General features: G+C 37.5%; 1 non-coding gene across 1 annotated transcript; it reads left to right on the forward strand.

Annotated features, from left to right (window-relative positions):
- The first annotated feature begins 650 nt into the window (after nucleotides 1–650).
- On the forward strand, nucleotides 651–758 carry LOC148565025 (small nucleolar RNA R71). The gene has a single exon (XR_015884419.1). It is a non-coding gene; the product is annotated as a small nucleolar RNA R71 (small nucleolar RNA).
- Nucleotides 759–15,781: the final 15,023 nt, after the last annotated feature.

Genomic DNA, 15,781 nt, shown 5'->3' on the forward strand with positions numbered 1-15,781 from the left:
GATTTCTAATGGAGGACCTTGTTTCAGTCATGAAACTGTGAGTGGTCTTAGTTAGATCAGAGACTATGGTTTCTAAGTTAGAGAGGCTCTGCCTAGAATTCTCTATCTGTTGCTGAGAAGATCATGGAAAAGGTTTGCTATTGCCAAACCAAATTTTCCCACCATTATTATTATTGAAGCCTTGTTGAGGCTTCTATTGATCCTTCCATGAGAAATTTGGATGATTTCTCCATGAAGGATTATAGGTGTTCCATAGTATTCTCCCATGTAATTCACCTCTTCCCTTACATGATTCTCAGGGTCATAAGCTTCTCCATCAGAGGAGGCTTCTTTAGTACTGCCGGATGCAGCTTGCAATCAAGTCAGATTCTGAGAAATTATATTGACTTTCTGAGTCAATATTTTGTTCTGAGCCAATATGGCATTCAGAGTATCAATCTCAAGAACTCCTTTCTTCTGAGTCATCCCATTATTCACAGGATTTCTTTTAGAAGTATACATGAACTGGTTATTTCAACTATTTCAATGAGTTCCTGGGCTTCTGCAGGTGTTTTCTTCAGATAAAGAGATCCACCAGTAGAGTGGTCCAATGACATTTTGGACAATTCAGACAGACCATCATAGAATATACATAAGATGCTCCATTCTGAAAGCATGTCAGAAGGACACCTTCTGATCAATTACTTGTATCTTTCCCAAGCTTCATAGAGGGATTCACCTTCCTTCTGTCTGAAGGTTTGGACTTCCACTCTAAGCTTGCTCAACTTTTGAGGTGGAAAGAATTTGGCCAAGAAAGCATTGACCAACTTTTCCCAAGAGTTCAGGCTTTCTTTAGGTTGTGAGTCCAACTATATCCTAACTCTGTCTCTTACAATAAAAGGGAAAAGCATAAGTCTGTAGACCTCGGGATTAACCCCATTGGTCTTAACAGTGTCACAGATTTGCAAGAATTCAGCTAAGAACTGATGAGGATCTTCCAATGGAAGTCCATGAAACTTGCAATTCTACTGCATTAGAGAAACTAATTGAGGCTTAAACTCAAATTTGTTTGCTCCAATTGCAGGAATTGAGATGCTTCTTCCATAGAAGTCAGAAGTTGGTGCAGTAAAGTCACCAAGCACATTCCTTGCATCTCCACCATTGTTATTATTTTCGGCTGCCATGTCTTCTTCTTTTTCAAAAATTTCTGTAAGGTCCTCTCCAGAGTGTTGTGCTTTAGCTTCTCTTAGCTTCCTCTTCAGAGTCCTTTCAAGTTCCGGATCAGCTTCAACAAGAATGTTCTTATCCTTGTTCCTGCTCATATGAAAAAGAAGAGAACAAAGAGAGAAGAGGAATCCTCTATGTCACAGTATAAAGATTTCTTTATGTGAGTAGAAGAATGGAAGAATAGAATGAAGAAGGAAGAAGAAGAAATTCGAACACAGAGAGAGAGGGGGTTCGAATTATTAGATGAAGAGAAGTGTTAGTAAATAAATAAATAAATAGAAAGAGATGAGGGAGAGAGTGTATTCAAAAATTAATTAAAATAAAAGAAAAATATTTTTGTTTTTATTTTAATTATTAGTTAGAATTTGAAATTTAAGAAATAAAATAAAATAAAATTAGAATTTAAAACAATTAGTTAATTAAAAAGAATTTTGAAATAGTGGTTAGTGATTTTCGAAAATTAGAAGTGAAAAAGTAGTTAAGTGGTTTTGAAATAGTAAACTTTTTAAAATTAAAACACAAGTCAAGTGGTTAATTGAAAAAGATTTGAAAATAAATTTTGAAAAGATAAGAAGTTAAAAAAAGATTTTGAAATTAAGTTTTGAAAAAGATATGATTGAAATTTATTTTGAAAAAGATTTGAAAAAGAAATTTAAAAAACTTGATTTTGAAAATTAAAGTTGATAACTTGACTAACAATAAACTAAAAGATATGATTCTAGAATTTAAAGATTGAACCTTTCTTAACAGGAAAGTAACAAACTTGAAATTTTTGAATGAAAACATTAATTGTTGGTAAAGTTTTCGAAAATATGAAATAAAAATAAGAAAAAGATTTTGAGAATTTTTTTGAAGAATTTTCGAAAAACATGAAAGAAAAATGAAAGATTTGATTTTTGAAAAAGATTTGAAAAGATAAAATTTTTAAATTGAAATTTTGACTTGACTAACAAGAAACAACTAAATTTTAAAAATTTTTAACCAAATCAACTCAAAATTTTGAAATTTATGAGTGAAATAAGGGAAAGATATTATTTTTTTTATTTTTAAATTAATGAAGAAAGAGAAAAATAACAAAATGACACAAAACTTAAGAATTTAAGATCAAAACAAATAATACATGCAAGAACACTTTGACTGTCAAGATGAACACCAAGAACACTTTGAAGATCATGATGAACATCAAGAACATATTTTTGAAATTTTTTTTTTTGAAAAGAAACACATGCAAGACACCAAACTTAGAAATTTTTAAACCTTAGACACCAATAATTCGAAAATGTATATGAAAAACAAGAAAAGACACAAAACAAGAAAAATTAAAGGTCAAACAAGGAAAATCATCAAGAACAACTTGAAGATCAAAGAAGAATACAATGCATGAATTTTCGAAAATTTAAGAAAATAAAAAACATGCAATTGACACCAAACTTAAAATTTGACACTAGACTCAAACAAGAAACACAAAATTTTTTGGTTTTTTATGATTTTATTAATTTTTTGTATATATTTTAAAAATTGTTTTGGAAAAGAAAATAAAGAAATTCAAAATTTTTAATAATAATTCCAGGATTCGTGCAATGTTAGTCTAAAGCTCCGGTCCAAAATAATTAGACATGGCCAAATGGCCAGCCAAGCTTTAGCATACAAATACAGACATGTCCTTTCTACAATGGAAAGTGGAAACCTCAATCCAAAATATTAGACATGGCTTAATAGCCAGCCAGGCTTCAACATATCTCATGAAGCTCTAGAATTCATTCTTAAAAATTTTTATGAATTTTTTTTTAAAATAAAAATAAAAAGCTTAAACATAAAATAAAATTACCTAATCTAAGCAAGAAGATGAACCGTCAGTTGTCCAAACTCGAACAATCCCCAGCAACGACGCCAAAAGCTTGGTGCACGAAATTGTGATTCACACTTCTCACAACTCCGCACAACTAACCAGCAAGTGCACTGGGTCGTCCAAGTAATACCTTACGTGAGTAAGGGTCGATCCCACGGAGATTGTCAGCTTGAAGCAAGCTATGGTCATCTTATAAATCTCAGTCAGGCGGATTCAAATGGTTATGAGGTTTAGATAATTAAAAGATAAATAAAACATAAAATAAGATAATGATACTTATGTAATTCATTGGTAGAAATTTCAGATAAGTATTTGGAGATGCTTTGTTGCTTCTGAACCTCTGCTTTCCTATTGTCTTCTTCCAATCATGCGTGGTCCCTTCCATGGCAAGCTGTATGATCCTCTCAGATGAAAAATACCAGGTATAGTTCCTGCACGGCTAATCAACTGTCGGATTTCTCGTCTCGGATGAAAAATACCAGGTACAGCTACCGCACGACTAATCATTTGTCAGTTCTCACTAGTGTCGGAATAGGATCTCTCTATCCTTTTGCACACTGTCACTGTGCCCAACATTCGCAAGTTTGAAGCTTGTCACAGTCATCCCTTCCCAGATCCTACTCAGAATACCACAAACAAGGTTTAGACTTTCCGAATCTCAGGAATGCTGCCAATTGGTTCTAGCCTATACCACGAAGGTTCTAATCTCAGATTTGGATGCTATGTTGTCAGGAGAGACGATGCGAATCGCGGAATCAGAGACCCAAGAGAATATACTCCGACTGTCGTCCAATGACTACATTGAACATCATGTAGACCGCTTGTGGTTGTCAGGCACGCGGATCTTGGCTAAGCGAGTAACGAAGATATTGGGTGATTGTCACGGGTCACCCATTCATTCTGACTTAACTGAATTAAGTACGAGAGTATATCTTGGAGAAGAAGTAGGCGTGAATTGAAGGAGAAATAATAGTACTTGCATTAATTCATGATGAACAGCAGAGCTCCACACCTTAATCTATGAGGTGTAGAGACTCCACTGTAGAAAATACATAAGAGAAAAAGGTTTAGGCATAGCGGTGTGGCCAGCCTTCAAATGTTCCATAAGATGATAAAGTATCAAAAATTCTGTGAATACAATAGTAAAAAGTGCTATTTATACTAAACTAGTTACTAGGGATTACAGAAAATAAGTAACTAAGTGCAGATAGTGCAGAAATCCACTTCCAGGGCCCACCTGGTGTGTGCTTAGGCTGAGTATTGAGCTTTACACGTGCATAGGCCATTCTTGGAGTTAAACGCCAGCTTGGGTGCCAGTTTGGGCATTTAACTCCAGTTCTGGTGCCAGTTACGGCGTTTTACTCTAGAAAATGGTCTCTGGCTGGCGTTTAATGCCAGTTTGGGCCATCAAATCTTAGGCAAAGCATGAACTATTATATATTGTGGGAAAGCCCAAAATGTATAATTTTCAACACAATTGATAGCGCATGAATTGGGCTTTTGTAGCTCCAGAAAATCCACTTTGAGTGCAGGAGGGTCAAAATCCAACAGCATCTGCAGTCCTTTTTCAGCCTCTGAATCAGACTTTGCTCAGGTCCCACAATTTCAGCCAGAAAATACCTGAAATTATAGAAAAATACAAAAATTCATAGTAAAGTCCAGAAATGTGATTTTTGCATAAAAACTAATAAAAATATAATAAAACTAACTAAAACATACTAAAAACTATGTAAAAATAATACCAAAAAGGGTATAAATTATCCGTTCATCAGAATGGGGCCCACATGATTGATATCTCATAAACCAAAGATGTCAAAGTGTACTTGCACTTTGGAACTCAACACATGCAGGAAGCAAATATGGATAAGGATTGACGCCTCTTCCCACGCTAGGCGCCACTCCCCAAGTGGGAAAACATTGAATTGCTTTCACTTCCCACCACTCAGACCACACTTTCCACCCCTATAAAAACCCTTACCTTTTCCCACCTCTCCTCTCACTTCAAACCCCAACTTCACACAAGAAAAGAGCCCCCACAATTCCTTCTTTCTTCTCATCTCCTCCCTCTTTTCTTTACCTTTCTTCTTTTACTTGATTAGGGACAATCAAGTCCTAAGTTTGGTGTTGGAGCAAAACTGCGTTTTGCTTACTCCCTTGTAACTTTCTTCAACTTTCTTTAACCCTTCAAACACCCTTTCTTCATCCTAATGGCACCACCAAGAGTCGCATCATCAAAGAAGAGGAAGACCAAGAAACCAACCTCAGGATCCTCAAGCTACAATGAACACAAGTTCCTCTCTTCATTGAACCAAAACCAATTTTATGGTTGGGTGAGTGAGAGGCAAATTATTCCAGAGGTTGGCTTCCAATTGGGAAGGAATGAACACCCTGAGATCAACAGGGAAATCAACAACAGAAGGTGGGCACTCTTGTGCAACCCACCAAGGAAAGTGGTGGAAAGCTTGGTTAGAGAGTTCTACGCCAATGCTGTGCCTCAGCCAGGGCAACTCTATGGCTATTTTAGCTATGTTAGGGGGAAAACCATTGACTACAGCCCCTCTAACATAGAAAGAATGCTCATGGTGAAGCAAAAAAGCTCCACTCGGAGCTATAAAGAAAGAATGAAGCAAGAAGACCCAGGATTTGATGAAATCCTCAATGAGATTTGTGTGTTGCAGGTGCAATGGATAAATGACAAAGATGGGAGACCCAACCAGCTGAGAAGAAGGGATTTGAGCCCCTAAGCTAGAGGGTGGCTAGATTTTGTGAGAAGATCTCTCAACCCAACATCCAACACATCTGAAGTAACACTTGAGAGGGCTATGCTCATATATAGCATCATGAAAGGTAAAAATATAAATGTTGGGGAAATGATAGCCAACAACATCAACAGGGTGCTGAAAAGCACCAAGGATAGCACAAGGTTGGCATTTCCCAGCATTATCCAAAGGATATGTGATGAAGCAGGGGTTGAGAAGATTATTGATGAGGTGCTGGTAGAACAAGACAAGCCCATAACTACCAAGAAGATGGCCAAAGTGGTTGCTGTCAACCCACTTGAGAGGAGAAGAGAGTATAGAGCTCATGCTCACATCCCACAAGGGCAACCACAACAAGAAGAAGGGGCTGAGGAGCAGCCACATTACCTAGCACTTCAACCACCACCATACCAACAATACCAACAATTTCTTGAAGGTTTCAATTGGGAGCAAGTGCAAGGAGATATACACCAAATGAAGGGAGATATACATCATCTGAGAGAGGATGTCAACCAACTTAAGGAACAACAACAATGGGACCAAGTGAATCAGAACATACAACAACTCCAAGGGAGCATGGAGCACATGAAAGAGCAGCAAGACCAGATCAATTGGGGAGAGATGAAAGGCAACCTCGAAATAATTATGGAGCAACAACAACGCCAAATGGAGAGCCTTGCTGAGTTTAGGCATCTTTATGAAGCCAAAACCGTAGCAAGAAGGGAATATGACTGCTACGCACAGACAAAATTGAGCTACTTGTGCAATGTAGTAGCCAACATGAACCCCAATTATCCAACCTACATGCAGAAGATAGAGGAACTCAGTGCTAGGCAGGAAGAAATTGTATACCACCACAAAGAAAATGTAAAATCTTACATGAGGAGGCTGGGATTCTGGAAGCCCAAGGACAAAAAGGTACAAGAGGGATCCTCTAAAAAGGATGATGATGACTCCTCTCCTTCCAAAAAGAAAGACAAAGGAAAAGGGCCAATGAACTAAAGCTACTCAAGGTTATTGAGTTCCATGGTTGACACTCTCAAATTTCTGGATTTCTGTTTAGTTTTTTTTATGTTTAAATTTCTGTTTGATAATAAATAGCAATGCTAGGATAGTTTATGTTTCATGCTTAGTTTTTTTATGCCCTGAAGTCTTTTATGAATCCTTTGAATTACAAGAAAGAAAATGCAATGTTAGTTCAAGTTTCATCAATATCAATAAAAGAATAGTTTGTTTCCATAAGAGTCATCGTGAGTGTTACAAAAACAAGAGCAAAAGAGACTAAAACCAAGTGGGACTGTTCAAAAACTAAGAGATAAGGAACTAAGTGTAGAACCTTGAATGAACTGGAAAGAAAATGAGTCATGAAAAGCAACTAGGCTTAGAAGGTATGACAAGTAGAGGCCAAGGGGGTGTCCCTTGAATATCTATAGAACCAAGAAGTAGTAAGCAATAAAGACCCAAGGCTCTGAGCATCAACTACTAGGATGAAAAGAAACACTAAATAGCTCAAAAGAGTTAGAGAACCTAGTAGATGCTTGTGGTGAAGATGTGTCAAGAAGAGACCTGGGCAAGTAAATTCTTAAGGGTGTTTCAACACCTAGTACCCTAAAGCCAATTGGTTTGGGAGTGCTAATTGAAAGCCTAACTAAAGGGTTATCTTGAGACAAAACATTTAGAGTCGTGGTCAATGAAAAAAAAAAGAAAAAAGTGAAAAGGAAAGAACAACCAAAAGAGAATGAAATAACTCTTGCTACTTCAAGGTAACAATCAATAAAAAGGGCCCTTGAAGCTTATACTTGGAAGAACCCTCAAGGATCTAGAAGTTCTTTGTGACATGGAAACAAAAATATTCATGTGTTAAACACTTAGCCTCTGCATTAGTGATGTTTTGCATCCATTCAAGGTCAAGTCTCAATCCATTTAAGAACTACTCACATCGATTTGCTTGGGACAAGCAAAGCTTAAGTTTGGTGTTGTGATGACTTGCATCATTTACCCTCTTTCTTGCATAAGAAGGACCATAAAAGAGCATAATCTCATTTGATCATTGCAATTCATGAGTTAATTGATGAATATTATGGTACATTGCTTTGAAATGGGGTTGTGCTGAATTTCAGGTGGAAAAGAGCAACAAAAAGGGAAGAAAACAACAAAACAAGCTGGGCGTGCGAAACTGGCGTGCCACTTGGAACAAACACCACAAAAATGAATGGGCATAGCACGCCAATATCGGATTCCAGAAAGGATCATCAAGTCCTCTATATGGGCGTTCCTGCGTGGCACGCCAGTTATGATTTCCAGAGAGGCATGTTGAAGATTTTATATGGGCATGGCACGCCAGAACCTGGGCGTGGCACGCCAGCACAACTTTCTAGAAGAGGAAGCCCAAATCCTTTACATGGACGTGGCACGCTAGTGTAGTTTTCCAGAGAGGGCGTGACACGCCATGCTGAGCGTGGCATGCCTAGCCCATCACATACTATGGGCGTGCCACTTGAACCATGGAGCGTGGCACGCCAGTTCATCCATCCAGAGGGGATCATCACTTGGGCGTGCCACTTGGTATCAAAGGCGTGGCACGCCAGCTCTCAGTTGTAACTTGGGCGTGCCACTTGAAGGCCCAGGCGTGGCACGCCAAGCTTAAAAGAGCCACAATAAAGGGGCGTGCCACTTGAGCATCAAGGCGTGGAACGCCAGTGTAGTTTTCCAGAGAAGAGGTTGAAAGCCAAAAGGCTGGGCGTGCCACTTGGTATCGAAGGCGTGGCACGCCAGCTCTCAATGGTCACTTGGGCATGCCACTTGAAGACCCAGGCATGGCACGCCAACACTCAAGGAGACCAAAGCAAAGCTAGGTATGCCACTTGGTGTCAAAGGCGTGGCTCGCCAAGCTCTCATCCTCACTTAGGCGTGCCACTTGAGCATCCAGTCATGGCACGCCAATGATAAAAAGGGCCAAAGTAAAGACTGGGCGTTCCACTTAGTGTCGAAGGTGTGGCACGCCAGCTCCAGATTCTCACTTAGGCGTGCCACTTGAAGACCCAGGCGTGGCACACTAGCTATTGGATCAAAGAGGAATGCTGGGCGTGGCACACCAGACCCTGGGCGTGCCACGCTAGTTAAATTGGTCAGAGAGAGGGATCAAGCACACACAATGGGTGTGGCACGCCAGACCCTAGGCGTGCCAAGCTAGTTCAATTGGCCAAAGAGAAGGATCAAGCACACACAATGGGCGTGGCACGACAGATCCTGGGCGTGCCACGCTAGTTCAATGGACTAGAGAAGAGGAACCAAGCATTCATAGTGGGCGTGGCATGCCAGACCCTGGTCGTGCCACGCTAGTTCAACCTTCCAGAGAAGAAAGGAAGAAGGAAAAAGCATGGGCGTGCCACTTGGGTTCGAAGGCGTGCCACGCCAGGCCAACACCAACACTTAAGAAGATCCTGGGCATGCCACTTGGGCTCGAAGGCGTGGCACGCCAGGGACATCAACACATAGGGCGTGCCACTTGAAGAGCTTGGCGTGGCACGCCAAGCCAAATTAAAGGCTAGGCGTGGCACGCCACTTGAACGCCAGCCAAACGCCAGCCTGGAAGGTCACGTTTATTAAGTTTCTTTCCCTCCAAATTGTATTTTTCTTTTCTCTTTTGTATTTTCTTTATTCTAGTGTTAGAAGTAGTATAAATTGCCCCTGAAAGTACTGAGAAAGGGGTTAAGCAGTCAGGAGTTGGATTGTTGAGTAGAGTTGTAGTTAGATTTACTTTATCATCTCTTCCATCTTCTGTACTTTTCTCTAAGCTTTGAGTAGCCAAATTCCCTCTCATTGAGAGAGGGAGCTCTATTGTACTTGATGGATTAATGATAGTTGATTTCTTTTTCTCTTCATCTTCTCTTTGATTTTCTAGAAGGAATTTCGTTTTAATGTTAGTATTCAATCATCTTGGAAAAGAGGTTGAATGCAAAATGGGTTTCATAGGAACCTTGGAAAAGAAAACATGAAACCATGCTAGAAATCCCTTCTCACACTTGAGTAGGATCTGGGTTTTGGTGTTTGGATATGGTGACATATAATCCTCCCTCTACTTGGACCTATGATGATGTATGGTATAATTAGAGACCAAGCATATCTCTCTTCATGAGCAATTAGATTAGACCAAGGAATTGGCTATTGATCAAGATCTGAGGGATTGAGTCACCAAGGGATTGGGGCTCAATCAATCATGATTGCCAAGAGGTCAATGAGTTGCATGATTGAAGATGATATGAACTGGATTTAATCCAAAGAGAGCAACATCTCCTGATCTCAATGAATTTTCCCTATTCTTATCTTCCACATTCTTTATAGCTTTCTTTATATTCTGCAAATCCCCATTCCCATTTACTTTTGAGTCATTTATGTTTCTGCACTTTACATTATTGTCATTTTCTTTTCTGCACTTTACTGCTTCTCCTTACTTTTGAGCCATTTTCTGCCCATTTATAATTCTGCAATCACAATTTATTTTGCTTAGCTTAACTAATTCACCAATTAACTAAAGTTGCTCAAATCTACCAATCTCTGTGGATATGATCCTACTCCACTGTGGGTTATTACTTGACGATAAATTTTGGTGCGCTTGCCAAAAGAACGGATTCATCATTTTTATATGGGGTGTGAATTCGACTCATCAATTTTCATAGTGTTTTTTGTTATATTTTATTAAGTTTTACAATGTTTTATTATGTTTTAGTGCAAAATTCATCTTTTGGATGCTACTTTGAGTTTTTGTGTTTTTCCTATGATTTTAGGGAATTTTTGGGTGAAATTGGCGAATTTTGCAAAGTCTAGTTTCGACACGAAGAAAGTATAGCAGATACTGTGAAATCCTAACCTCCGTACACTCCAACGAGCATATTTTGAGCTACAGAGGTCCAATTGATAGGTTCTCAATGGCGTTGGAAAGATAACTTCCAAAGCTTTCCAGCAATATATAATAGTTTCTATTTCTCTTCCAGATCACTACCCATAACTGGCGTTGAACGCACACATCTGGAGTTCAACGCCCAAGAAGGACCAAGCCCAGCATTGAACGCCAAAGCTGGCGTTCAAAGCCACCAAAGGACCAAGGGAGCAGCGCATTAACCCCCTAACTGGCATTCAACGCCCATTCTCCGAGTTGAATGCTAGGCTTAGACGAAGCACTCAACTAGTTGGCCCGAAGTAGATTTTAGCACTCCTTAGCTTATGCAGTCTTATTTTTGTACCTTTTAAATTAAAATTAACATCTTTTAGGGTTAGCATCTCCTATTTAAAGAGGAAATCACTTAGGTTTAGAATTGAACTATCTATCATCAGACATCTAAGTCTTTGTAAATTATGAGCAACTAAACCTCCTAGGCTAAGGTTAGGAGCTCTGCTTGTCCTATGGATTAATATTATTACTTTTTCTCCTTTAATATATATTTGATTCTATTCTATGATGTATTGTTGTTCTTCATCTTAATGAATCTAGGGTGGAACGAGAGTATGACCCCTTATTCTACGTGAGTTCTTGCGAGTCCTGACTCAGATAGTATTGAGCTATAGCTTGAGAATACATCACCTGAATGGCTGAACCAATAACTTAGCTGGGATAATTAGGATATGTGACATAAAATCTCGTTAGTTATGGGAGATGAGGTTCTTGTGGCGCTAAGACTAGAATACTGAGCTTCATTCTCCAATCCGAAAGATCTGACCTTGTCTATGGCACTTTAAGTAGGGTCAAGTGAGAGTGAATTGCGTGAGCTTTATCCTCATTCATATGAAAACACCATTGACAATGGTGTTTGATATGAATTAGAGGAGATTAATTGACCACAACCAATGGCGTTAATCACTTACAGCTTTGCCATAGAATGAATCATTCATTCTTAAAGTAGTTGGTAAGAAGTATTAATCCGGAAAGATAAAGCATCTCCAAATCCTTAACTGATTTCTCATTATTGTTTTTATATCAATTGTTTACTGCTTTCTTTACTATTCTATTTTATGCGCTTACAACAACAACCACTATCTTTTTATTTGCCTGACTAAGAACCGCAAGATAATCACTGCCTACTCAATTTCGCACCCTAAGTTTTTGGTGCCGGTGCCGGGGATGGTTCGTGATTGACAAACTACTGGTTGTCTAGCTGCTTAGATCAGGTACTTTTTACTAGTTTTTCTTTTGTTTGTGTTTCTTGTTAAAATTTTCAAACTTTCTTTGTTTCTTTTCGAAAAATTTTTCAAAAATTCATCTTTAGTCATCTTTTTCCTTTGTTTGAATCTTGTGTCAAATCTTAAGTTTGGTGTCTGATGAACGGTTTTTTGCTAGTAAAGAATTTCATAATAAATTCTCGTTGCTAGTATAGTTTCTAAACCAACAAAGAATCCTTTCATACAAAAATTTGGTTGTCACAAGTAACAAACCCCTATAAAAATAATAACCGAAGTATTCAAACCTCGGGTCGTCTCTCAAGGAATTGCAGGGAAGTGTAGTTTATTATTGGTTGTGGAAAATTATCTTTTTGGGTTTTTGAAATAAGGAACAAGGAAATAAAATGGCAAGAAATTAAATTAATAACTAAGAAAACTCTTGGCAAGGTATGAAAATTAGAAGTTCTATCCTAGTTATCCTTATCCATTATGATGAGAATTATCCATTGCTCCCACTTAGTTAACCTCTAACTATGAAGGAAAGTCAAGTGGATGAATCAATTTGATTCCTCAAGAACTAGTCAACTCCTAAGGAAAGACTAGCTTTAGAGGGATCCAAATCAACTAGCAACTTTCAATTATCAATCAACAAGGGAGTTTGATAACTCAAGAGTCTCTAATTACTCAACCAAAGCTAAGAGGAGAAAAATCTACTCTAAAATCCAACCAAGCATTTTATCAAACACTTGGAAGGCACAACATAAAAGCATAGAAAAGCAATAAGAGATAATAAAATGCAAACAACCAATTGCAAGCATCAATAACACAAATTAAAGTAAGCAATCATAAATATGAAATACCTCAAATTACATTAAATAGAGAAATCAAATCTAACAAGAGAATTCATGAACCAAATAGCAACATAAAGTAATCAACAAAGGAAATAAATAAACTAGAATGCTAGAGCAAATAAAAGTAGAAAAGAAACTAGATTAAACTAAGATAGAAATCTAAAATTGAAATGAAATAAAACTAAGAATCCTAAAACCTAGAGAGAGGAGAGAGCCTCTCTCTCTAGAAAACTACATCTAAAACCTAAAATTATCTGAATAAAAGTTGTATGAATGAATGAATTTGATTCCCCCATTAATCTGTGTTTTTCGGGCTTGAAACTGGGCCAAAACAGCCCAGAAATCGCCCCCAGCAATTTCTGATACGTCCAACACGTGGCTCTGTAACGCGTACGCGTCGTCCACGTGTACTCGTCGATTGAACTTTCGCAAGGTCACGCGTACACGTGATCCACGCGTGCACGTCACCTAACAGCATAGAAACTATGGTAAATTATATACCATTTCGAAGCTCCGGATGTTAGCTTTCCAACACAATTGAAACTGCCTCATTTGGACCTTTGTAGCTCAAGTTATGATCGATTTAGTACGAAACGGTCAGGCTTGACATCTTAGCGATTCCTTCAATTTCTTGTATTCCTTCCACTTTTGTATGCTTCCTTTCCATTCTCTAAGCCATTCCTACCCTATAAACCCTGAAAGCACTTAACACACATCAAGGTATCGAATGGTAATAAAGGATAATTAAAATTGATAGTTTAAAGGCCTAGTAAACATGTTTTGCATCATAGCACAGAATTAGGAAGGATTTGTAAAATCATGCAAATTTCATGAATAAGTGTGCAAAAAATTGATAAAAACCACTCAATTTAACACAAGATAAACCATAAAATAGTGGTTTATCAATCTCCCCACACTTAAACATTAGCATGTCCTCATGCTAAGCTCAAGAAAAGCTATAAAGGAGTGAAGAGGAATGGTAAAACTTATGAAATGCAACCTATCTATATGAATGCAACTAAATGCAAAAATACTTCTACCTACTTGGTTAAAAGTAAATAAATTCTCCAAGACAAACATAAATCAGATTCCACTAATTCAAATCACACAATAAAAGACAAGTAAACTTGTAGGAAGATAGCTCATGAAAGCAGGGAACATAGAATCAAGCATTGAACCCTCACTGGTAGTGTATATGCACTCTAATCGCTCAAGTGTCTAGGGTTAATCCACTCTACTCTTCTCTAGTCATGATTTCTAAAACTTTGTTCTTCATCTAACCAATCAACAAATATTTAATGTACAAATGCAAATATCATGAGGTCTTTTCAAGGTTGTAATGGGGCTAAGGTAAGGGTGAGGGTATATGTATGGCCAAGTGAACAATAATATGAATCTTTGACTAACCTAAGTTCTCACTTAACACACACATACTCTATATAATTCTAAAATCATGCCTAGCTACCCAAAATCTTACTTTTGTATATTTCACATACTCATGCATCAATTTTTAATTCCACCACATATGCATTGATCTTTTTATTGGACTTAATATTGCGGTAAGTTGTCCCCTATTCATAAGTATTTTTGGTTTTTTTTTATATTTTTTCTTTTTTATATATATAAATGAAAGCATAATATATCAATGCACATGGTTTTTCTGGTCTCACATGAGTGTGCACCCAAGTTCCCAATATCTTGTCAATAAAACTCAACACAATTTCATTAACCCAAGTTCCCACAATTTCCTACACTTAGTTGACACACAATCTCTATCTTAAGCTAACTAAAGATTCAAATAGGATAATTAATTATTTTTCTGCTTAAGGCTAGTGATGTGGTGAAATACAGAATAAATGGGGATTAAAAGGCTCAAAGTGACAAACAAAGGTGAATGAAATGGTGGGCTATTTGGGATAAGTGAGCTAATAACAAATGATGGCCTCAATCATATGTATGCATGAATATACGCTAAACAATGGACATATAGAATGGAACAAATTATAGATTACAATCATAGAGAAGAAAACACACAAGAATAAAAGTCGTGGTTAAATAATGTAACCATATAATTAGGTTCAAAATCTCACAGGTTGTGTGTTCTTAGCTCAAAAACCATGTTCCAAATTACAATCTTCAAACAAGTTTAACAAAAAAGTTTTAATTTAAATTAGTGAAATGCTATAAAAAGGTCTTGAAAAAGAACTTATCACTCTAACCAAGTAGTGGTAGAAGAACATGCACAAAATCAAACAAATATGCAATCAAACATGCAAATGCAACAACTAATTTAACAAAGAAAATTAAAAATTGGTGTTGAAGTAGGAAATAACTAACCCACGGAAGTCGGTATCGACCTCCCCACACTTAAAGATTGCACCATTCTCGGTGCAGGCTAAGATGTGCAAGTGGACGGGTTGCTATAACTGATGCTTTTCTCCAAAGATTGTGCAGATGGACTTGTTTGTCGTCCCATTGAAAAGCTTTTCCTTTCCCTTCTCGTTGGCCATCCTGAAAGAAGAGGAAAAGAAGAAAAGTAACCCAGAAATAAAGATAAGAAAACAAATAAAGTATGGGTGGGTTAATGCCAAATAATGCGGGTCTCAAGTACATAGTAGCTACAACATGTAAGTGAGGAAACAGTAGAAGCTAATGGCATATCAATAGTGAAAAAATTTCAACAATGGGGAAGAGATAGTAGGTAATGAAAGACAATATAAATTCATGTGAATGCAAAAAGGAACACAAGTATCAGAAAAGATTGGTATTGACAGATAAATAATATCACCCAACAATATAAAACAAGTCACGAAGCACCAAATAATGCAAGAGAAGATGAACAGTTGAATAAGAACATTTAACACCAATGGTAAAATAATAAACTTAGAAAAGAAAATAAAACATGCACAAGATTAAAATGCAATGAATGAAAGTATGAAAATAAATTAAGTAAAATAAAA

This window comes from Arachis ipaensis, chromosome B5 (assembly GCF_059453495.1).
Source record: "Arachis ipaensis isolate K30076 ecotype BB chromosome B5, ASM5945349v1, whole genome shotgun sequence".
NCBI classification, from domain to species: domain Eukaryota; kingdom Viridiplantae; phylum Streptophyta; class Magnoliopsida; order Fabales; family Fabaceae; genus Arachis; species Arachis ipaensis.